Below are 27,227 nucleotides of genomic sequence, written 5' to 3' on the forward strand. Positions count from 1 at the left end.
TGGGCCGCTCACTGCCTAATTTTGTTCCTATAAAGTCATCTCATACCATCCCAGAGATAAAATTTAATTTCTCTGGCGTGTTTAGTGCTTGATTTATCGCGCTTTTAGTATTTTTTAACAGTACCGTTATATGGGGAGTGGGCGGGCTTGTCACCCGATTTCACCCCTTTTTACACCGTCAATAGAAGTGCTAAAAATATCCCAGTTAATTTTGTTATTATTGCATTAGCGGTTTAGGAGATATGCACTTAAACTTATAAACGCCCACTTTTAAAAAAAATTTTAACTGCAGATGCCCCTCCCTAATGTGATCCTGTATACCAAATAAGAGTCTTGTATCTTGTTGTGGAGCTTAGTTTTGGCAATTTATTTGGTTTTGATTAATGGTTTGTGGACGTGATAGTGGTCCGATTACGCCCATCTGCAATACCAACCGTCTTACACAAATACTCAAATGTGTAACTCGAAATAATATTGAGTCTTGACCATGAATCTCAGTCGAAAAGCTCTTTAAAGACTTAAAACATCTAATATTACTTTGAACATAAAAGCTCAAAGCTAAAAGCACGTGGAAAAAATATCAATTAAAGCACGAAAATGTTACATTTTCTACGTATAAATTTTGGTAGGCTAGCGTCATATCTGGTCATAACCTTAGCATTACGAAATTAATTGCGGGCCTAATATACATATTTGAAAATAACTCCATACTACAATTAACGCCAGGAGAAAAAGGCGGAAGTAAGACGTCTTCAAAGAAGTCACTTTCTGTTCCTGCGGATAGGGCTACTGCTACTTAGGACTTTTAAAAGAGACAGACATAATATACCAAAAAAGGCGCAACAACAGGAAGTAGATAAATCCCAAATACTTTCCTGTTATATATTAGGTTCATTCAAAACATGTTTAAAGTAGAATAATATATGACTCTCTCCCGCTCAAAGAAGTTAATTTCAGTGTTGCATCTATAGAACAACCTTAAAAAAATTACTAAAATTTTGCTTTACAAAACCTGACTAACTATGATATCTATTCAGATATTTGAAAATATTTAAGGTTAGCGAACTTTTGTGCCAAAACAATTATATATACAAAATTATTCTAAAGATTTTGTAATAAGCAACGCAAAGCAGCTTCAATCATATTGAGAAAAACAAATTTAAAAGGAACGAATGTCCCCTTGAAAAAACATAAATAATTTATGTTAGTTAATGCTTGTGGGGGCATATGCCCTCTGCTGTGGCTCTTCTCTCAAGTGGGCTTTTGATTTTTATACCTTTTAAAATACCATCAAAGCATAACGGAAAATATGAGCACAAAAATTTTTTAAAAATTAATAACTTGATTTATGCGTAATTTATTTCGTTCGCTTTATGTAATGCTTTGTTCTCCTTCCCACCCACACACACACAAACTCACTCAACACATACTTAGATGATTCTCATTATGTGCAAAGAGATATCGTTTATTCAGTTCTGCTCACTCCACCGATTTCTAGTTGCTTTTTGTTGTAAGCCTCGTGTTTTTCGCTTCACTCCGCCTGGACCAACTAATGCCGCTTCAATCATCTCATCCGCACGCCACTCACTTCACTTCACCGGTATTATCGTAATTACACATTCGCATGTCAATATTTAATTAATTACTCCAACAACAAATGAAACAAAATACTCATATATACAATGACAACTACAATAACATAGTAATGACATGCATTGGGTGAGGGGTAGAGAGTGGTGCTAATGACAAAAGGGAAATATCCCCAATTAGTTGTAATTGTAGTTGTATTAGTCGAAATGGCAATAACGCTGCCGGATGTTAACATTACTTTATTAACTAAATACAAATAAATTATTTAACGGTTTGTGTGTTGTATACCTATGTGGCGTGTGCATGGCCGAGGGAGAATACTGGGTCTAATAAGCGTAACTAGCAGAATTCGAATCAATGTGGATTAGTCCGATTGCGATGGGATTAAGACTACTTCTTTACATGGCATTTAAAATATATATTGGCATTTTAAAACTAATTTCATATAAATGTTAAAAAATGTATATGTAAAGGCAATAACAAAGTTAGCCAGTAAAGGAATATGGACATACTTTAAATATCAGTGTATAGATTATATACTATTACTAAACAATAGCCTATTCTTAATTAATTTGAGTATCTTAAGTCTTGAAATTAGGTATATGTAGTTTCTTTTTTTAAAGACATAGGGCTTGGACGCTGTTTTAATCCAAAGCGCTTACAGTTTTCGAGATATTGATCTGAGATTTTGAACACCTCCTTTACTCACCAATAATCTGATCATTTGTCGGAATCGCCGATATCACACCATTATAGCATATAGCTTACAAACAGATCAATCAAAATCTGTTTTTTTTTGCTTGACAATATATCTTCAGGAAATTTTACATTTATTATAACCCAAAGCAATGGTATAATGTCCAAACAAATTATGCATTTCGGATCACTATAGGACATAGCTGCCATACAAACTGATCGATACAATTTTTTTTTAATTTTGAAATGCATTATAGCTTCGGTGTAATCGCGTTAAGTCAAAACTGTCGAAATTCATAGATTGCGGCGGAGCTTTTTGGCGACAAAATTAAGATTAATTTCCAATCTATGTGCATGGAATGCTCTCAAATCAGAAAGCAATATTAAAATAGCGATTTATCTGATATCTATCGAAATCACCTAAGCCTTTGTATATATGATAACATTATACGTACTATAGAAACTTTTTAATACCATGGACTATAGGCAAGTAAGTTTTCTTAGTCAGTTACTCTGCATATAGAGTTAAAATTAAAATACTCTCTCTCTCTCTGTCAGGAAAATGTTAAGGGAAAAACAATCCTTTAGTAGACACTGGTCAATCTTTGTATATAAGGAAGTTTCAGAAATTTTCATATTTATTTAATTCAATAGAGAGCATTTGACTTAAGATTAATTAGGAGGCAAAGTGTTCATGCTAAAACTAAAATAGTGTCTCTACAAATACACTGAGTATCTCTAAACCAAAACGACTAAATTTGGCTGCAACCAGAAGCGATTTTACTGCGACTAGAATTGCACCCTTTATGTCATCGCTAAGTCACCACATAACAAAACTACACCAGCTGATTTCCCTGTAGGTTTATTACATCAACAGCAGACAACACACGAGCACGATGAGCACAACTCACCACAATGTAAAATTTTTAAATAATGTAATTTACAACAACAAAGGGTGAGGTTGGTATAGTTATACGGACATATAAACAAGAGTATCAGAGAACTAGGCACGACAAATGATCTGAATGAAAGCAAAAACAAAAACAAAACAAAAAGGGTCGAAACATATTTCAATTGCAGTTCTGTGATTGAAGCGACTTCATTTTGTAGTTGTGAGAAAAGTTAAATTCAACGTTTGAGTGATTTTAACCAATCATTGGCATGTAACTAAATGAGCAAGGAAGGAAATTAGCGTTGGCGTCATGCCGAAGCCAGCAGCAGCGGCAGTTGTAAATCAATGATTGCATAACATTCCATTGCATAAATTAGGGTAGTTTCCTGTTTTCCGATAACAAATTATAATGTGATTGTTTGGAAAAATACAACAACAAGTTGACTGCACAACAACAACAACAAAATGGTAATTGCTTATAACTAAACAACAAAGCAGTTTCGAACATTTCTCAATGAAGTGATTGTGTGCACTCTCGCATCCTTAATTATATTTTTTGGATCAATAACTGCATTCTTCCAAAAATTTAAAAAATATCCGAAGCACTTTCAATATCTAAAATTGTACGTAATGCCGATATGTCTTCTAAGAAATAAATATTGTATCAATTTCTACTTTTTTATAAGCTCCAGCATAAACACGAAAAATTTCGATTCCTTTTTCCATACTCGCAAAACAAATTGACAAAGAGAACCCTTCTTTCAATATTCTAGACTGGCCTAACTCCCTAAAAAATATTTCAGATATCATCACCGAGTTTCAATACTTCTTTTTTCACATGAAGCACTGTTAAACGCATAAATAATAGCTGCCGAAATATCATCGTCATTTAATCCTCTATGTTGTGGACAGACAAAGAGTGACATCCAGCACAAAGCAAATGACAGAAAATGATAGTACAATCACAGAATAGGGCTAATTAGTTGAACCATTTTTCTGTGGTGCCCAGCGGATGTACGGTAATTATATCAGTAGGATATCGAATCAGGCAATTGTATGCAGTTAAGACATGCATATATATGTATAATGTCTACGTCTACATATATATTGTATATACAATTTTAATCCGCATACTAGAGATAATTATATGAAGTTCTTCTGATTTTCTTTTCAATGTTCATATCATTCGGCATATATCAAATAAGAGTTATCTTTCTATTTAAGAAAGTCGCATATTTTAAGGAATTTAGTCAGATATAAACATAATTTAATGAGCAAGAGATTAACTGACGTTAATAAATGACAATTAACGGTCATCTGTTTTTTTTTTTTAGATATGTGATATTTATATATAGATATGATAATGTCAAAAAATGGTATACACAGAGAAACTGATACAACTAAAAATAAATTACCTAAAGGTACCCTGTTCGAATTGAAAAGGTCGAACAATCATAAATAAAGCATCTTAATATAAAAACAAATTCGATTGCACCGAAGCTATAATACCTTTCACAAATACAAAAGTTCCTTACAAGAACTTGATTAGGATCGATCAATTTGGATGGCAGCTATATGCTATAGTGGTCCGGTATCGGCCATTTTGATAACTGAGCAGTTTCTTAGGTCAGGTGCAAAATTTCAGATCGATAGCTTAAAAAATGAGGGACTAGTTCGTATATATACGGAGAGACTCAGTTCATCATGCTGATTTTTTATATATAGATTTTGTAGGGTTTCGTTTTAGGTATTACAAACTTGATATGCCCTGTTCAGGGTGTAATAAGAATTACCAATTGGAGACTCTATGACTCATGTCTACCCATCTAACAGTTGAATCACAACAAAATCGATCAATTTCTGAAGCGGACGGTTACTAGTAATAAAAAGTGGGTCACATGCGACAACGTCCAGCGAAAATGGTCGTGGTAGAGTTGCGGTGAACCGACGCAAATTGTATCTTAGAAAAGATTGCCGGTCAGGCTTTGCTATGTTTTTAGTGATATTGGCAAGGAATCATTAAACATCAGCTGCTCCTCTACGGTCAAACTCTTAATTCGGATCTGAACTGTCAAGGAAGTAATCGCCCAGAAGCGGTCAGCTTTGGACAATTGGAGAGGAATTGTATTTTATCAGGACAAAGCCAGGCCAAACACATCTAAAATGACCCGCCAGAAGCTTTGGTTGGTCCAACTTATAGCACAAACCTGGCACCAAGTCATTATTACCTGTTCCTGTCCATCTCGAAAGATTTTGTTTGTAAAACATTCGCCTCAAGCAAAGCTTTTGAAAATCCACTATCCCAGTTTTTTGCCAATAGGCAAAAGAGTTTCTCTGATAATGGAACTATTAAATTACCTTCAAAGCGGTGCATATTTGATTTTAATAGGATTTTTCTAACAACGAAAAGAAACCAATTAATTAAGTGTAATAATAATTTATTTCTTTTACTAGACCTTATATGTAAAGGGAGTTGAAACAAATAAGTAATTCGGACTGCAAACGAATAGATTTTTCTATTTTGTATGAAATGAACTTCGGTCAAAGGCAATGTAAAGACCTAGAATTCGCAGGCAATGAATAATATCTAAAAACGACTATATAAAATATGTGAAAAAGAAGCCTAGCCTAGTATTTGCCTTTAGATTACAGTTTGAAATAAGAATATTTTTGTTTACCAAAATGTGTCTTAACTTATTTAAAATTAAAGCAAAACATCAAGGGGTATGGCCACTGTCAACTTTTCAAAAAATCTTTTTTTCGCTTAAACTATGCTTTATAGCCATAAAAATAAGTTTCTAGTTGATTTTTAGCGGGAAAAATTTATAAAACGACTTTAAGCTTACTTAGTCTGACTCAGTTATTTTCACATTTGCCTATATATGTATTCTCATGTAGATTAACAACGTTTTTTTTTTATTTTTTTCCAAGACGATAATTACGGATGTTAATTGTCTCTCCGCGCGCGCTTAATCAAAAAGACCTCGCACGATTTTTTTACTAGGGTCAACAAAATTCACCAAAAAAAAATTTTTTTTTCATCAGCTTGAGGTTCAAACTTGAGAAGTAAAAAAAAATGATTTCGTACCCGCTACATTGCTCATACTCCTTAAGAAAGCAATATGAACTGTACATAAGTACGGCGAAAGTTTATGAAAACTCATATATTATTTATCTCATCTGTGGCATTTGAGCTTAAAGCTGTAAACGTCAGTATGAACGCCATATTTGTCAGTGGCAAATCCTTACTACGGATAGTGAGCTTGCAATAGATACACACATATACACATGCGCACAAACTTTTCATCACTTAAAGCATTATGGAGCGTGCACACAAAGCATGAAAAAGCATAATCAAACTGCATGCAACGCAAAACTGATGCGAAGCTGCAAGTTGCATGCACGCACATATATATATGTAGCCTCTACAAATATGGAATGGCTGTTTCCTTTCTGCTGCTACTGCTGCAACGCCCCAGAGACAGCATTTTTTGCTTGGTATGTTTTGCATTTTATAGTTGTGTGTTTTTTGCTGCTTGCTTCACTGTGCGATTTCGAAAAAAATTGGACTGGCTCAAGCGTGTCGAGCGGTGACTGTGTCGTGCTTGATGGCGCTATGTCACCGATTTTTTTCACTTCACTCTCCTGTGTTGTTTGTGTTTGTGTGCGTAAATATACACAGCTTTTGCAACATGTATGTGCATGTTTGTGTCGTTGCACGCCGTCAGCGCACTCGTCATCCTCGTCGTCGTCTTTGTTATCAAAGTGTTGGAGCGTGTGGATTGTAGAATTGTGTCACGCCCCAAATGTCATGCTAAGAGTGATTCGTTTTTGTGTTTTACGCTTTTTATTCATTTATTTTTATCTCTTCTTTGCATTTTTTTCTTCGTGCGTTGACAATTTTAGGTGGCAATCGTTTTTATTCATAATTATTACGATACTTTTTAAAGTTGACTGAATTCAATATTTCTTAATTTTTGATATTTTTAGAGACAAATTTCTAGCTTAAAGACCCTAAAGATATTTTCCATTAAAATAATGGATAGTAAATAATAGAAAAAGCATAACAAATATTATTTAAGAAAATTTCGTTTCACAGCCCCTACAAATATCTTCATTGCTTTCAAGCTTTACTTTCTGACATCCGCAACTATTATTTATCCTGAACTTCATGCCCCGTAAAAGTTATTAAATACTCGCCCAAGGGACTCAACTCAAGTTGTTGAGGCCACTTCAAAATATATAATATTTAGAAAGTACGCGAGGCGTTAAGAGTAGCAACAACAGCAATGGTAACAGTAAAATTCTGATATGTTGCATTTTGTATTGCAATTGCTGTTTTTAATCGCTAAAGTGTTTTACAAGTGCACAAAGCTTGGTTGGCTTTCATGTCGTGACTGTCTTTTATAAATAACTTATTTTGAATTAATGTACAAAAAAACAACAGCAGAAAAATTTTACTTGCAAAACAACAGCTATAATTTCCACACATGGCATGCCATTCAAGTGCGCTTGTCATGGCGTATACGTAACGTGGCGTTCACCAGCAGCTGCTCAAGCCTCATTGTCTCATTTCCCCAGCCAATGACTGCACTAATTTTTCTTTTTCGTGCAACACTTTCACCATTAAGCGCTGTGCCGCCGCCCCCCACTTTAGGCGTTGCCATTTTTCTATTTTTACAAACACTTTCGGCAAAAGAGAGATGAGCTAAAAGCCGAAAAATAAAAGACGCCAAATGTGGAAAAACAAATAATTTTTCAGTTCTAAAGCAATTGAAATTCGTTTGTTTGTACGTGTGTATGTATGCATGTATGTACATAATGTTTGCGTTTTCTTAATTCCATAATATATGTACAACACTCTTCGTGCGAAATTGAAAGTGTGCAGCGAAAAAAATTATACACGCTGTCTTATAAATGTGTGTCTCTACTACAAAAACAACAAAAAAAATATCAAAAGTAGAAAATGGAAAACGAGTACATAAAAAGTCTACAGAAACAGAAGAAGATTGTTGTTTACCCGCTATTTGTAAAAATATTACCGCAATTTTGTTAGATGCGCAAACAAACTTGAAAAATCACGCGAACACAGCAAATGAAAGCAATTTACTACGAGAACTGCTATCGCTTGAACAAACGGTAGCACGGAATGGAAGAAAGAAAATGCATAAGGAAAAGAAAAAATGGTTTAAATATAGCACAATCATACTTTGACATAGCTAAGAAGCTCTATAGAAGGAGCGACAACACTATGGAGGAAATATTTTAGTTATAATATTAGTTTTAAGTAGAGACGGATGCAGCGTCTCATTTATCGTGTAATTTCTACTACTTTTAAAACCAAAATATTAAAAATATATATTTTTAGAATTTTAAGGCTTTCAGCATTCTGTTTTCAAATTAGTACCTTATGCGGTTTATCCAAAAAAAGAAGCACAATAAAGACGAGGATCTGAAGTGGATACTCCACTTAAATTGGTAACGAAGTTTTTAATACCCGGAAAGAATCGTCGGACTCCCTACAAACTACGGTATATACGCAATGCATCAACCGTCTCTCGGAGAGCGAGACGGACGGACGGACGGGCATGACTAAATAACTCAGACTTCCATAATATATATATATATATATATAATCAAGTTCTTTGGTGGAAAACTATTTTATTTGAGAAATATTCTTTACGAAATTTGGCATGGATTATTGCTCAAGGCAGTGCTAGGATCTCCGAAGAAATTATTCAGGTCAAACTACTGTAGTTGCAACTCGAACCGATCAAGATCTTTTTATACCCTTTCATGCTCGAAATCATATAGCTGTAGCATGGCTCTATCATGTACCATGGTTTCATTTGTTTCATTTCCAATTACATTTTTATTAAATTTTTGGTTATTAGGATCACATTGCTTAGCTGTTCTTAGACTTTGCGTAAAACATATCGCAAATCTATCTAAAATGAATATTAAATTTCAAGATAAAATTTAAAGCTAGACTAACGGCAATCACACTAATTAAATCTACGAATTTGCCCATAGAAATATCTGTTGTTGCTTTATCAAAAACAAATCTTTATTTCCTTCAGACTTAAAACTTCAGCAATATCCAAAGCATATTCTGTTTGGGCAAATATCTGAATTTTTATAACATCATCGGTTAATAATTCTACATTCAAGAATTAAAATAAAAAAATCAACAACCCGTATACAACTCAAAAGGAAATATGTTCATCTTAAATAAATGGCAAAAAATTATTCTTGCATACTGGAAAGTGAAAAAATCAGATGGAATTTAAAATGGTGTTATATGGGGAGTGGGCGTGGTTGTAATCCGATTTCGCCTATTTTCGTACTACAAAAAAGATATACGAGAAGAATTTTATGTACCGAATTTGTTAGAAATCGGTTAAGCAGATCCCAAGATACGGGTTTTCCCTTAAAAGTGGGCGGTGTCAAGCCCACTATCTAATTTTGGACGTGGTTCCCATAAAATCATCTTATATCATCCCAGAGATTAAATTTGATGTCTCTGGCTTGTTTAGTGTTTGATTTATTACACTTTTAGTAGTTTTGAACAGTACCGTTATATGGGGAGTAGGCGGGGTTGTCACCCGATTTCAACTATTTCCACACCGTCGATAGAGATGCTAAAAACATTTATTCCCAGTGCATTATTATAGCTTCAGTGGTATAGAAGATATGCACATTAAACTTATTAGGGGCGGGTCCACGCTCACTTTAAAAAAAAGTTTAAACTGCAGATGCCCCTCCCTAATGTGATCCTGTATACCAAATAAGAGTCTTGTATCTTGTTGTGAAGCTTAGTTTTGGCAATTTATTTGTTTTTGATTAATGGTTTGTGGACGTGATAGTGATCCGATTACGCCCATCCGCAATACCAACCGTCTTACGGTACCAAGAAACATGTGTACCAAGTTTTATAAAGATACCTCAATTTGTACTCAAGTGACAGCTTGCATAGACGGACGGACGGACATACGGACAGACAGTCACCCGGATTTCAACTCGCCTTTTCATCCTGATTATTTATATATATATATAACCCTATATCTAACTCGATTAGTTTTAGGTGATATAAACAACCGTTAGGTGAACAAAACTATTATACTCAGTAGCAACAAGTTGCGAGAGTATAAAAATTTAAGCTTGCAAAAGCTACACATATCTAACATGTATGAATTATGATTACTCATATGGCCTGGTGCCCAACCACAACAACTCAGCGTCGACAGCCTTAAGTACTTTAGCTTATTCTTCTCTGTACCTTTGGCACCATTTTACTGGAAATTTCTTCATTACCGCACGCTCGGCTCGTTTACCGTATGCACACACGTGTGTATTAGATTTGGATAATTCATCGCTACGCACATGGTGAGAGGACACACTTTCATCTCCACATAAACTCTTGCCTTCTTAAGCATGTTAAAGTGCCAACGCCATCCCCCTCCTACTGATCCACACAGGCGTATTTTTTAATGATATGCAATCTTGTTTGTCAAACATCATTCATTTACAGTCAATTTATAAAGCTAACGGTTGTGGCAGCGCCAATCGAAAGCATGCCACAACAGCCACGAAGCACATACGATCAAAAGCGTCGCTTCCAGTGGCGCGCAGTTCCAATGTGTGCCACATAATGTCGCCTTCCCTATGTTAAATTCGATTTTTCATATTTCTTTGCGCTCTACATACGAGTGCCCACCCCCATCAGTCAGCCGCTGTTGCCGAAGCTGTGGCACTCTGGCACTCACGCGTAAGATGTCATTAACGTTAGCCAAAAAGCAAATGCGTTGACAGCTTTTACGGCAGTAGAGGAGGAGAGGCCCTACATAAAACAAGCAAACATACGAACGTACATAAATAGGTATGAAGTAGACGAAACAGAAGCGGCTTTGCTTGCACAGCCGCCTTAGAAACACACAAATATACAATAAACGAACATACATACACCATATACATACATATACAAACGCTTATTTGCTCTCCGCTGGTCGATGTGGCTGTGCTGATGGCGGCTTTTTGTTCGTTATTTGGCCATCGTCGCGCCGCCTTTTTATCTTTTTAAATTAATCTTAATCTCATTTGCTTTACCTTTTTACTTTGTGTTGCACGCAGCAGTAAATAAAAATAATAAGCGATACGAATAGAGCTGAGGCAAGCCTCACAGGAAATGAAAGCTGTGAAATTTTAAAAAACATTTGTCTTTTCGGAGCGCGAAATTAGAGGAAGTTTTAAATTAAGATTATGACTAATTCCATTCTTCAATAATTTATTACAGAGAAGAAACGTGAGGTTCCACCCGGAAGGGTGCTGGAAGGTTAGAGTAAAGCACAAAGTTTTACATACAAAGACTTGATTTTTATCGGTCGATCTAAACATATTTTACGGATATTGTACCGTTGGCAACAATAAGTAGAGAACACCACAGAGATATATACATATATCTAACGGGCATTAAAATATCATATAATTGGTAAAAAAAATAACCACAGTACAATACTCACGACAGTACGATTTTCGTAATCAGATCGGACCTAGGTTTAAACCTAAAGTTAATCCTTACAATTCAGCAGTGTTCCTCAAAACTATTTTCTTCTGTCTTTCTCTACAACAACTCACACCAACATCTAACATTCTCATTCATACTTTTTCCAAACAGTTTTTTTTCATTCTTGTAGCATTTCCTTTCTCTATCTTTACATTTCAAAATAAATTACAACAAAAAACCAATATGTATCTATACAAATATTAGCAGCATCTACTTAAAACCCAAAGACAAGCGTTTAGGGGGATAAGCCGCTGGCATCCATTAAATTTGAATTTTTCTCTTTATCATCGACACACACTTGAACGAAATTGTTTGATTAGGTACGCGCATGCAGACGCTCATATACACGCATAGTTACGTGCATACATATGTGTTGGTGTGTGTTATAGAACTAATTTATGAATACTCTCAGGCGTGTGCGTCAAATAGATAAACATACAAGAGTACTTGCAGATGATTACTTCTGAATAAGTGAACAAGTAGATCCACATACACATACATACATACATACGTACATGCAAGTGCTTTGAAGAATAGACGATATGTGTGTACTGAGCATACAGTAAAGTATGTCTGTCCAGTGTATAATTATTTGCAAGCTCTTAATATTCATGCATTGAAATAAGTGTTTGTGCGTAAACATGAATTAATTAATTTTTCGCACACGCAAAGATAGTCTAAATGTAAGACAGGCGGGATTACTATGGAATTTAAAGTTACTTTATATGGAAAGTAGGCGTGGTTGTAGTCGGATTTTGCCCATTTCCGCACTGTAACATAGAAATGTCAAGATAATTGGCCAATATCGGTTGAGTAGGTGCTGAGATATGAGTTTTCACCTAAATGTGGGGGTGTCACACCCATCGCCTTATTTTGACACCGGATCGTATAAAGTCCTCTTGTGCCATCCTGGATGTGAAATTTAATGTCGCTGACGCATTCAGTTATTCATTTATTTATGATATTCGCATATCTTTTAACAAAACCGTTATATAGGGAGTGGACGGGGTTATCATCCAGTTTCAACTGTTTTTACAGCATCGTTAGAGGTGTTGAATGGTTTGTTCTCTGTAATTTGGGTACCGTTGTACTTCTCAGTTATATATCTTAATTTCCGGCTTACCTAATTTACAGGTTTTCGTTTTACTAAAGTTACAACTTACACGGACGGACGGACAGTCAACCGGATTTCAACTCTAGTCATTCTGATCATTTATATACAGATATATGTATGTTTATAACCCTATATATAACTCGATTATTGTTAGATGATACAAATAAAACTATTATACTCTGTTGCAACATGCTGCAAAAGTATAAAAATTAAAGTCTTGAACACTAACTGAAATACCCTCTTATTTAGCCAGCTAACTACAAATTTACTGACAGGTGAGTACTCACGCACTTTCCTAAAAGATGAATTTCTAGAGTTCACTAAACAGGAGCTCATCATGAGTGCTTGAGTTCATTTTGGCGTCATTATAAACTGAATTGAGCCATTTCGAGATAATACTTATGGTATATTGGGGTAGGCCAGATTTCCACCGTCTTCTTGCATTTCACTACTAGGATCAGTTGACTCTCAAAAACTCGACGAACGAGCTCCTTGTTCTCAGCAAAGTTCGTCTTCACCTAGTTATAACAGTTATGTTAAAGTGGAATTCCAACTGTCGAAGTTCTTTAACAAATAGGGCGGTGGAATCATTTCGGCATTTCCCCATGTGACTATTCCGTCTTTATTCTATATTTTCGAGTTTAGGTTTAAAACACTTCGGACCTCGAACTTTTTGCCTCAAATCTAAGATGGGCAGAAAGCGCTTTGTCGAACGAGTCTACACAGTTCACGTGCGTGCTTCGTTTGGGGTATCCGCTTTAAATAAAACTAAACTAACCTATATTCATGCTGAAAGATCCATTAAACAATTTTTTATTAATACTAGTACTCAAGGAAATTTTTTGAAAATAAATGTGTCGAAAAGTATAATACTTGTATGTAGTGGTGTTTAGTTCCTGGGCCAAAGAACCAGCTTTTTTATATAGGCCAAGAAGCACGATAGTATTTTACAAGACATTGCTACATAACAACAATTCTTTCATCAGCAGTAGTTCACCAATAATAAAGCATATGAATATTATAGAAATTTTCAAGTCAATAGCCAGCCCAGCATTGCAGCTATTTAATTTGACTTTCAAAAAATATTTGATTTTGTTTTGGTGTAGATCTTCTTACTACACAACTCTATTAACAAAGGCCTTATTTTAACTAAATTTCCTTTGTTTTTATCGCCTATAAACCAATCGGTTTCAGTTCGTGTACAACTGTTAGAGTTAATACTCCGTCGAAACAAAAATCTGGTGTTACAAGTCGTTTTCCATTCGAAAACTTAACTTAAGATGATTTTGAAATTCAACTTAATCGAGGTCCATAACTTTCTTCTTTTTCTTATATAAAGTTCTTCGGAAATTACTTAATGTAGTTCAGCTATCATGATATAAGCCGTAATGTAACAAATTAGTTGTGTCTGCTACGAAATTGGGGTAAAAAATATAAACAAAGATGAAATCAAATCAAAAGAGACTATGTATAACATTATTTGCTAAACATAAGATAAGCCTCTTAAAAGCGCTCTCCAAAGTGACTTATTTTTATGAATTAATAAAAATTGTGATCAAATCAAATTTTTTCTTCAAAATCACATACGTATTTGTCACCATTATCAACTTTACAGAAACCTTGCATTATAGTAGTATTTTATGGCGCCGAAGTGATTGCTTTAAATTGAAAACTTATGGATTGTTTGTAGCCGGTGGGTGCTGAATTCTCAATAAAGAGACAATGTTGCATTTTCCACGATAAATTCAAGCGCTTTTATTATGTTTGTGTGTGTATTTGTAGTAGTACAAAAACAAAGAAATGAAATGGAAAAATTGAAATAATAAAGCAGCTTCAGCAGCCATACAATGGCAAATGAAAATTGCGCTGACGCTGAAGCTCTGCAGTCATAGACGTAACGACGACTACGACGATAGTGACGGTGTTATAGTCAGGTAGTAAATTGAGATTCATGCTGGTACACGGTACAATTGCGATAGCAGCAATTTTTTATTACAAATCAATCTGGATTTTGTGTCAATACTGATGTTCACACACACACACTCATAATATGTATAACTATTGGTGGTAGGGAGGAGGGATGTGTGCATATGTACTACATAAAAATATAACTCTGCGCGTTGGTATATTATGCACATACTAATGGAAGTTTTTATAATAGTAAGCGTGGATACTAGGATGGTCTTTAAATATAGAGCAATAAGTTTTACATAAATTTCTCCAAACCTAAACCCATACCCTAGAGCTCTCTTGGACAGAAAAGTGACAGATAGTAATTGAAAAAAATTTTTTTGAGTCATTTGGAGGCAGTAAAGGTCCACTAAGGACTCCGAAAATTATTATTAAGAGTTTTCGCCAAAGGCCCACATTATTATTATTGCTAAGTCATTTGAAAACACAGAAATCTCGAGATCTCGAACTTATGTACCTAAAAAATCAAAAAACCGAATACTAACGGGGATCCAAGTAGAGGTACCTATTTCAATACCCTTTTTTTGACAGATCGCGCGTGAGTCGTGTCAAGCTGTCTTATTATTTGTGTTCAGTATTGTTTGTTAAGTTCTCAAACTTAATAAGTTTGACTTAGGAATTTCTAATTATTCATTTGAGTTATTTTACTTTTATTAAGAACCTCTCTAATGTACTCAAAACGATCATAATAAAGTAGCAGCGAAGAAGAACAGGCAATATAGCGACTACGTGCGACGGCATAGTGGGTTAATAACAACAACCTAACCGTAATAACGAGACACTCTACAATAACGAGCGACTCCATCAGCGCTCAAATTGAAGTCACCGGATAATGTTGGCTATTTTGCTGATATAAAAATCAATTGGCAAAACAACAGAGTCGCAGAGCACCAAAACGGTGGAATAACGGTGCACTGAGGCAGACCAAATCAATGAGCGCAATGGAGGAAGGAAACGCAAGCGAAAAATGTCGAGGCAAACTGTCACAACGTCGCGCAAGCAGGCACAATCAGAAAAACTACGGAGCAGCAAAAGAAGAAGAGAGAGGAAGCAGAATTAAGAGGACTGGGAAGGTAAAGCAAAACAAATCACAAGCAATAAACTCAACAAACAAGTGTTGTTAGTTAGTTGCGGTCCGGGAAAAAAAACTAAAATTATAAAAACAATGAGGGAAATCAATGAGAAACAACAACAAGAACAACATAAATATAATAAATACAACAACCATGTTGTTGAAAAAAAAGTTATTGGTACCGCAAAAATCAGGAAATTCGCTGTGATGGCAGCGTATTTATAATAAAAGCAATAACAACAAAAGCGAAATCAACAATAACAATCAAGCAACAATTGAGAATAAAGTACATGACTGTTGCGAGCAATGCAGGTGCCTGCCACACACATATACACATTTATATGTATATATAAGAAATACAAAAAATTAATATACTACAACAAAAACCGGCAGAAGTCAGTTGTCACACAGCAACCAACGGCAACTAACTAGCGGCAACAGCAACCAACAATCAATGTGACGGCAACAGGATGAATTGTTCAAAAAGGAATAACAACAAAGTAAAAAAAACACGAAATTTAAAAACAAACCCAACAAGAACAAGCATCGCGAAATGGAGTAGATCAACAAAGCGTTCGAATCAAGTCAAAGCTGCAGCGTTGGTGGTTGCAACCGTTAATGGCTGAGTACTGTTGACGGTGTTGCACTCAAATATGTATGTGGTTGACCATGTGGGTGGGTGTTTGTATGTATGTGTGGGCGCTTTTTCACTTGACAAAGTATTATTTATGTGTGTGTGTATATGTATTTTTATATCACTGCTTCAACTATATACATACATACATAAATATTAATATGTATGTGAAGTGCTCTCTTATACATGTAGCATGTGGCACGCGGCATGTGGCAGCGCTACTCGTAGTTATACCGTATACACTTGCCACATAAAGTGCAGGGCAGTGAAGCGTAAGTGTATGTGACGGAGCAAAAATGGAGGAAAATCAGCAAAATAAGTTGACGTTTTTGTGTGTCGCTGGTCGGACCTGAACGGACCTGAACGGACCTGAGACGCAGTGTGAATATTATTGCACGCTAATTATTTAAAAAAACGAAACAAAAAATAAAAAACACATGCATAAAAATTAAATTAATAAAGAAATAAAAGTTTAGTAAAAAACTAAAATAAATAATATAACATAAAATTAAAAAATAAATAAAGTGTAAGCAAAAGTTAAACAATTAAATAAATTTAAAAAAATACATACAAAACAATAATAGAATTAAAACTAAATTAAAATAAATAAATTAAAATATAAAAAAATTATATTATTGAAAAAATTAAATAAATAATTAGTAAAAATTTCAAAAAAGTATTATTAACAACTATTTAATAAAATGGCATAAGTGGCATAAAAAACTATGAATTTAACAGTACGATCAAGTTCTAGTGGTGTTAATATACCGTTATCGTTGCTGCTTCGCGAAACGTTTTGAGCCGGTGTAAACGACTTTTCTGCTTAAAACTTTCTCAAATCAAAATCAGAAATCCAAAAATCGTAAAGATTTGTATTCTTATTATAAATTAATACAGCTATTGATCAAAACTACCAGTCAAAATTTTGACTTTTGACAAAAAAGTCTTTTTTATGAACAATTTTTTCTGTCCGATGTGTTATGGTGAATATTGATTGAAGAGTGCCTGGCACAAAAAGGCTAAGCTATCAATATTTTTGCTATCAAAAATGATTAATGCGTCTATTCTTAATCGAAAATTAAAGTTTGCTTTTTCTAAAATAAAGTTAGGATTTCGAAAATTAAAACGGTAAATTTATATATATATACATATATACATCAAAATACAAAATACAAAAAAAAAAATATATATATATATATATAAATGAATCTGTAGACAATTTGCTTAAAATTTTTATGGAAAAGTATTACTCTTTTATTGAAATCCACTTTTCAGCCATTTCAAAAAATAAGTTTGTGATTATTATCAAATAATAGTAAATAAAGCAAAATTAAAAAAATTAAATAAAATCGTCAATTTCATAATGAATAATTAAAAAATTGTGAGAATTTTTCGTTAAAATAATTTCATTTTAAAAACAGTTCTGTAAAAATATCTATCAAAATTGTCGTAACGTAAATTATTTTAAATATTTAACGCCACTTTAACACAGCTATGACACACTGTGCGTGACTTTCTGCCTTGTTAGGTTTTTTACTACTTCACTCTTTATATTTATGCAGTGAAATCCAACTGGGCGTACAAATTGGCCCAGAAATAAGCAAAGCGGCGAGCAGCAAGCGACTGATTTGGAGCAGAAACGAAACAACAACAAAAAACAAAAACAACGGCATACGAGTCAAAACATATACACTTACACATACATACATATATACAAACACACTTCAAAGGAAATGCAAAAAAAAGTATATAAACAGCAGCAACAGGAATATAAACAGGATGTGCACTTCGGAAAAGGAACTGTGAAGAGGACGAAAGGCGGAAGAGCCAATGCAACGTGGCGTAAGTAATTTGCTAGTCGCCAGAAGTCATCCACCAACTCGTCAGAGGACAGCGCTGACCGTCAACAACACACCAACTCACCCAACACAAACACAAACGCACACACACACTTGCTACTTGCAACAAATGGCGTTGTTGGCGGTGTTGACGTTGCAACTTTGCGCTGCGGATGTGTGTCAGCCCGTTGGTCGCACGCTGTGATGCGCCGCGTCAAGTCAAGTCAACGAACGCATACAGTTCTCGTGCACCTCTCGTGCACCTCGCGCCACTTCCTCTCCACTAGTGAGGTCTGCTATTATGCTTGCAACTCAAATGCATTTAAACAAGTTTGTACAAAAAAAAAATGCATATAAGTATATATGAATGTATGTAGTTGCAGCTATATAGAAATGCACTTGCGTTGCAAATACTTTTTTATGCCGCACGCTGGGCATATGTGCACCGCAAATCGAAAAAAGCACACACTCAAAGCGGAGTTGGCGAGAAGAGTACAATCACACCTACAAGCTCTCATGCATTTCAAATAAGCAAAGAGCAAATGCAATGCATAAAATAATGCAAAGGTAGCAAGCGTTGCAAAAAAATTGCACTTTTTTATTCTGTAAAATGCTTTGATTCGCCTGTGGCTGCGCACACAACATTTTTTGTCCGCCTCTCAAGCGCCTTTGTGCGCCTATCAATGCAGTTGTTGTTGTGCGTCTGCTTTTTGTAAATTTGAAATTTATGCCTAAATCGAATTTTGAGGCGCCTTTTAAGAACAAAGGTGCAGCAAATAAATTCAACAAAATATTTAGAAAAATATATATTGTATGAGCTTTATTCAAAAAACAAAGAAGTACTCGGGCGCATATGAGCGTGCATAACCTCCACTTTTAGTCTGAAAGCAGCCAGGTTTTGAATTAGTTTGTTTACCTCATTCAAGCAGACAAGAGAGGGCTTTAGGATGCACATTGACTTAGATGAATTTGAATTTCGAAAGTTTGTACTTTAGAACTCATGGAAAAACCACAAGTTTTCGAAGGTCGGCGGTTGCATAAATGTATGTATGTCTAGAGATAGTACTATTATTGAAAAATTACTGGTTGCTGAACGCAATATAGTCTTCTGCGTTGTATTTGAAGCATCCCAATGCATGTAGAGTCTGAGATTAACCTGGGCCTACTCAGACCAGTATAATACCGCTTTTGAATCTTTAATACATAAAAAAATTGTATTATTCAATTCGCTTCAGAATATATTCGAAACTACACGAAAGCGATTTCAAAGTTTAATTCGGTACCGAAATCATCGACCTGTGAGATTAGTTTAAAATCAATTAGCTTAATTTTTTACAGCATATTTGATTTATTTCGGAAGTTTTAGCTACATGGGCATGTCATTTAGGCCCATGTAGCTAAAACTGTCATAATTTCAAAAAAAAGATGTTATTTTATTGTTTGTCCATGTAGCCACTGATAAAACTTCAACTAGCTACGAAAACAAAAAAATTTCATTACAAGATCGTTCAGTTTGTATGGCAGATCGATGCTGTAGTGGTCCAATATCGGCAGTTCCGACAAATGAGAAGCGTCTTTGGAAGAAAAAGATATGTGCACAGTTTTCGAACGATATCTTATAAACTGAAGAGCTAATTCGCATATATATAGAGAGACGAGCGGAGGGACAGACAGACGAACATGACTAAATCGACTCAGCTCACCATGCTGATCATTTATATATATATATATATATATATTATAGGGTCTCCGACGTTTCCTTCTGCTACAGGGTGTAACAAACTTCGGGGCAAACTATTCAGGCTATAATTATATAATTCGACTTCGTAGCTCTGTAAAAAGCGTTTTTATACTTCTTTTTCTTACAGTTAAGTAGTCAAAAGTCAAAGTACATACACTAATGAAAATCTGTTTTATAAGAAGGTGTTTTTCGTGTCTTATTACGTCCTTGTGTATTCTGAATAAGCTGTTTTGAATTTAAGTTTCTTTGTCCCAATTATTTTTATTTTCAACGACATTTTCGAGTAAAATTTTTAAAGCTATTCAATTTTGTTATAAAAACTAGAAAACCTATCACAAGCCAACCGCCTACGGGTAGAGCTCCCGAATAAGCTCTCGGTAGAATTTGGTCTTCGGTTTGAATACTCACATATGTATGTATATGTATGATTGTTTTCCATATTCATACTATGTATGTATATATACTATACTGTTCCATTTTAAACATCAAAATTTCGAGGCTAATAAATTCTCGTTCGTCTGTACTTTGACTCAGTTTAACGACTGCCAAATTAATTAGTCGTTTTCTCACATAATGCTATCTTGGCAAGCAAAGGCTCCTTATTTTTATATTATTCAAAAACTGAAGGTTTGTAAAGACAAGTTGGATTGGATGGTATAATTTTACTAAACTCAACTAAACAAGTAAGAAAGAGCCAAGATCAGGTGTAACCGATCATTTTATACTTTCACATCTTGCAATGATCAAAGCCAGGGAAATGGCTTCTGGTGTTGAAAAAACTTTGGTTTTAAAAAATGTTGCGAAAAAAATCCACATTAATTCTACAACGAAATCGTGAATTAGAAACTTTTATCTTGTTAACTTATATTATAGGTAAAAACTGACTTAGTTTTGTTACTATATTTTACTTTCCGGCATAATATATCTCACAGATTGCCCGATATTTTCGGTGGAGGGGAGGTCACATATTCGGTATATATATACAGTTGTTGTACAATTTCGACAATTTTTGTTTTCCTGGAAAATGTTTATGTCTCTGACGCATTCTTTTATCACACTTTTAGTAGTTTTTAACAAACCCGTTATATGGGGAGTGGGCGTGGTTATCATCCGATTTCACCTTCTTTCACACTGAAGTAAGAGGGTTCAAAAGAATTTGCCCTGTGCAAATTTGGGAGGAAAATCTTGAATGGTTTGGGAGATATGTACATTGAACCTATTAGGGGCGGGACAACGCCCATTTTTTTAAATGTTTTTTAAAGCACAGTTATCCTGACTATTCATATATATATATATAACTCTATATCTAGCTCGATTAGTTTCAGATGATACAAACAACCGTTACGTGAACAATAATATTATACTTTGTAGCTGTTGGAAGAGTAAGAAAATGTGTGACAAAAAAGTATGAATGGGCAACTATTGGTGACTATTTTTTATCTGTAATATACAGAAAATTTGCTCGACTTTTTTAATTTCTCTTTCAATAAAGGATGAGGCTTGTCAATTTTGTAGTTTTTGAAGCGAAAAATATAGGATTGAGGTAATTTTGTTAAAAACTGAATATATAAGAACTAAATAGGTACTCTTTTGGAAAGTTGAAATTTGATATCCATTAAGCATATCAAAATCAGAATTCAATACCAATTAAGTATTATATTCTATTTTTGTTAAAAGAGATAATTGAGTGAGACCCAGTAATTGATCTGAGCTAAGATGCACGATAGGACTCAAAAACTGGTTTCCTTTAAAAGCGAAGTTGGCTTTCCAATCCAGCTGTAACAATTCCTTAAAAAAATGTGAAAACTGTGCAGAAATTTAAAATTAAATGGAATTCCGATATCAAAGGAAGATGAACGGAGATAAAAAAGAAATTTATGTCGAAGCACTTTAAAGCGGTAAAAAGAATTAGGCAACATTAGCAAACTGTACACTTTCCTAACTTAAATAAAAAAATAGAGCGCTAAGTTTTATTTAATTACAGGAGTAAACTCAAAACTCTAACATCATTAATTTTTCATGTAAACAAAACCCAACTTGGACAAGAGTATCAATTTTTGCCATAAACTTTAAGTGCAACACAATTTTCCCTGTTGTTATTGTTGTGCAGCACCAACTTCACGCATTGCCGATGCAAACTAAAACCAGGCAGCAACGAGTATCCATCAAAGAACTGTTAAAACAACAACAACAATAGCTACAAAAGTAGCAAATCTCGTTAGCAACGTCATTAATTAACTTATAAACTCCTTTCTTTTCGGCAGCGACATAGTTAAACGAATGCTATGAGAAGGGCGAACGCTAACTAAGAGGAGAAGGCGAGAGCGGGCCGTTAGATGAACATAGGACCAACATGGCGGATGACAAACATTGCCAGTTATCGACGAGATGGATCAACGCACTTAATTGATATATGCGAGAAAGAAGCAAAAACAAAAGCAAAAGCAAAAGAGAAAAAAAAATAATTAAAAATTAAAAAGTTCGAAAAACGCACAAAACTCCCGAACTGAGTGCACTATTACTGCACTTTAAGCGATGAGAAAAAAATTGTTGGAAAAATAAATTGCAAAAACGCCCGGGGAAGCTGCGGCAGCGGTGGGATGATTAAAATTAATTGAAAACTGATGGCAACACTGTACTGTCTTAGACCCAGCGACAGGCGAGTACGCGACATATACGTTCGCAATTTTAAAGCGCGAGAGGTAAATAAATTGCAACTCTGGATAAGGGAAATGAGCATGCGGAGGAAAAAGGGGACCGGAAGTGCTCAAAGATACATATTCTTTGTTTTTTTTGTATGCTACCACACCGGATAACTTCCTTGCTGCAGCGCGTTGTATGCTCATGGCGCGCGTATAAACTCGTTGAGGTTGTTGTTATTGCAGTTGCAACTTCTTTCGCCGGTGTTTAATTTCTAACATCAAGAAAAGGGAGAAAAAACGACAACAACAACGGCGAAACGAACAAAACATACAACCTGCGCGTCTGCGGCAAGCTGCAGGTGCTACTTAAAGTTCGCAAAACAAAATCCAAAAACCTAAAACAACAAAATACGATGAGAAAGAACCTGCTGTCGGCTACCGACGCGACAATCTTTTAGTCACAAATCAGCGCCAAGTGCCTCACAGCTTGCAGCTGCAAATTGTTAAAGTGCGTTTCTTTGTTGCAAGCAACAGATACTCCTTAATATACATTTATGCACTCGCACACACAAACTCACAATGAGGGCTGCACACAACAAGGCGATGTGGAACTTCTGCAAGACAAATGTCGTGCCACTAAGCTGTTGCCGTCGTTGTCGCTGCTGCTGCGCTATCACTGCCTTGCCACTACTTGTGGCAGATTGTTGTTTTTTTACTGTAATTGTTGCTGTTGTTTCTTGTTTTTCTTGTCACGTCCTGTTTGTACATCTTGTTGTTTACCCCGACGCTTAATTTTCCTTAATGGAAAAAATATTATAAAGTTGTTTATTAAAAGTTTTGCGGCTACATTTTTCCTCACCTTTGCATGTGGCACAAGCATTAGTTTAATTTTATTTTTCACACACATAATTTTTTGCTGAACCCGTCAAGTATATGCACTTTTAATGTTTCTCTGCGCATATCGCGCTTGTATTGTTGTTTTTTTTTTTTGTTAAGGCTTCATTTTTTTAAGTTTTTGCTTTTTGAAAACTTTCATGCAACGACGCATATTATCATCCACCAACTCCGTGATGTCGTGTTGTAACATGTGTTTTTTGTATCAAAGCATTTATGTGAATTTAATTCTTCGGTAAAGTAAAGAAAGTTAGAATTTAACTTGATGTTTTACGGTTAGCTCTAACCTTTAAGATGTACATTTCGCAGATCTATTCAAAGTTCCTTTCAGAGTGAAAATTGTCATAAAAAATCTTTTTTAAAATTTTATAAACTTCATTTTGCCAGTCATTGACTAGCTTGAAGCAACAGAATGAATAAATAGTAAAACAAGCAAAAAACGTCGGTTGCAAAAATACCCTTCGCAAATAAAAAAGTTTTCCATACAAGAACATGAATTTGATCGGTCGGTTTGTATGGCAGCTATATGTGTAGCGTATAAAGACGATAGATTCAGGTTAAGCTCTTCCCATAATGCTAATCAGAGTTTTAACCTCACTTAATAGATATGATATACTAAAAAACAAAGATCATCCTCAAAATTGGCTGTAAAATTCATCATAAGAGAAAGTTTTTTGTCCAAGAATCGATAGCTTTCAAAATACATATTTTTCACAATTGGTTTCTCAACTCGTTCGTATGGTCCCGTATGAGAAGTTATTTTGGTCCGAATTCATTGTTTTCAAATAGAAAGTGTCAATAATGTCATGACGGCAGCAGTCAGAATACGAAATGTGACTGGGTACAGCAATTAAAATAATGTGTTGAGAAAGCGCTTTATTAAAAGTTATCAGAACATGAGGAACAATAAAATAAACTACTAATGTAACTAGTAGCATTGAGTAAAGGAAATGTCAGTTCCAAAACCAGTAACTATAGTTGCTCTAAATATAAAGCTAGAGCTCCTAGTTACAACCAAAAGCATATACAATGAATAATTTGTGTGCCAACTTAAAGATTCATAGTATTATATATAGTTTCAAAATTGATCTAATGATAAAAATGATAAAAATCTAATTCGACTTAGAATGTGTGAAAATGATTTAAAATACTTTATAAAGTTCAAACCAATCAGTGGAAGTTTTAGATTACCGAACCACTTTTTTGAAACCAGTGTAGGAAATTCTTAAAATTATACCATGGTGCTATTCACCTTTACCTTTCCTGACAAGATTCACCAGATGCGCTCTTGTGAAAAATTTACGTAAAAGCAACAACAACGTTATTGAATTGATTTCGATATAAGAAAGTATTCTACCAAGTTTTATTTTACACATTTTAGACCACTTTTACCATTAAGAGGGACTCATAAAACAAATTACTCTCAAAAATTAAAATACAAACTTTGTTGGTAGTGATTTTTAAAAACCGAAGACTTTAAATAAGTTATAGAAACCGTGAGGCTTGCAAGAAAGAGGTTACTAAAAGTTTTATGTTGCGGAAAAAATAAATTCTCCATCAAAGAAAGAAGCAAATTAGCGCAGAATGGAAACGAAAGTACTGCCAGCTAATTGAACAGCTGGTTTAGATTGTTCGAATCGAAGATTAGGTGTCTGAAGATATACATACGTACATATTATTTACTTCAGTTTCAACGGATATTTTAATTAATTAAATTGATATATACGGAAATTATGTAAATAAATCTGGCTGAAAATATTGAAGCGGCAGAACGGGGCACACTTTATTTCCTACCCAGTATGATTCTTAAAAGTTTAAATAATTTACTAACTAATTCACCCCTTGGAGTGTATTTACAGCTAGAGGTTTCTGGCAACTTTGACAGTTTTTAACTGTCACCGAAAACACGAACTGTATACTCTATAACAAAGAAGTAAAATTTACAAAATATTTAGGAAATCGTACAAATTGTTATGTATTTAAGAAATTTTCGCCTAAGCATGTTGCCACCTAACCTTTAGGCTTGCGTTCCTCTTTCAATCCCTTTTTATTGATTTTTTTTATATTTTTATTTATTTATTTTTTTTTGTTAACCTTCGATTGCTATCGGCACAGTTGTCGTAACGCACATGTTACAGTGGATATCCTTGTGAAAATACCATACTTAGGATCAAATGTTTGGAGAAACCGGCTAAGTAACCTCATTCTACAGCAGCAGCTAATGAAGTGGCAACAGCAGTTGCTGATTTGAAGTTGATTTTCGTTTACAGCACATTACTTACATACTTATCGTACATATATATTTACTGTTACACGCCTTACAAATAACAAATGAAATTATGATGTTCCAATACTTTTGGGCGTCTTTAGTAAAGAACCAAATATCTGTTTGAGTAGTTTTGTAAAAGAAAAATAAAATAATGAACTCTAAACTGTGACCCAAAGAAGGTTTGTGTGTATTGGTGCGATAATAGATGGAAAATCAAATTAGTGTGTGAAAATGAGTCAGCGCTTTGTATGCTTCAGCGCACTCGCAAACAATTGGCTTAATAGACCGGTCAAACGTACATGAGTGTGGGGTTGAATCGAAGTGAAAGGGTCACTGATGAAATTCGATTGTATTTCTCAAAGTGTTAAAAGCTGTTTCATCAAAGTGTAGAAAACTTTCAAAGTCAAGTGGATTCTGAACCATCTCTACTCTCACTTAATGGGATCACAGATTATTGAAGCTTTACAAGTAAGCATGCAGAGAAGTAAGAATACTCATTTATGATTGAATATTATAATATACCGATTTTCAACTGATTATTAACGACTTCCAAAAAAAAATTAAAAATTGGGTCTCGTACTACTTCTATAACCACGGTATGCTTTGAATTTAACCGCCAAGGAACTTTTCCTATATTTAGACCTCTAGAGAATACTCATTGGAAATATATTCCGAGAGAATGAGGAGGTATTCCCCGAGACTAAGGAGTATTTCCAAGCAAAAGACAAGTTCGTAAATGTGAAACTGAATAGAATTTACCCATAAAAGATTATTTAAAACGATACCAGTTTTTTATCTCGCTTACTTATGAGTATATAAATGCAGATTTTCACAAAATTTGAAAGATAATTTTATATAATTATACCCTTAGCGCAAACATATTCGAGACAGAAAGATATCTCAAATCAGTGTAGCATATATATTGGATCTGAATTGAATCTCAAATAGTAAAATGAGGCATAGCAAAAGGATATAACTTTGACCTGCTGGCGTAGTTCTAATTTTGTTGAAATTTTTTTGTCTGTAATGTTTTTAGGAAGCATTTAACTTTTTTAAAACAATGGCAAAATAATCAGTTGTTTAAACAAATTACTATTTGGTGGTAATATTTGTGAATAACGTTCTTAGCCTCTTTTTTCTCTCTTGCAAAGGTTAATGACGAGATTACTACTAAAACTTTACTGACCCAAATGATTTCGGTTATCTCTAGTAAAATGCAATACATTTTTCTGAGGTTCTAGATGATCAATGACTACTAAGCTCTTATCTTCCTGCTTTCTTTATCTATAGCAAAAAACTATTTCATGTCTA

The 27,227-nt window shown here is 34.5% G+C and overlaps 1 protein-coding gene across 12 annotated transcripts in view; it reads right to left on the reverse strand.

Moving 5' to 3' along the window:
- Window positions 1–27,227, reverse strand: part of mmd (disintegrin and metalloproteinase domain-containing protein mind-meld) — a 509,673-nt gene that overhangs the window by 272,831 nt on the left and 209,615 nt on the right. The gene's annotated exons all lie outside the window — the stretch shown is intronic.

This window comes from Bactrocera oleae, chromosome 5 (assembly GCF_042242935.1).
Source record: "Bactrocera oleae isolate idBacOlea1 chromosome 5, idBacOlea1, whole genome shotgun sequence".
Lineage (NCBI taxonomy): Eukaryota > Metazoa > Arthropoda > Insecta > Diptera > Tephritidae > Bactrocera > Bactrocera oleae.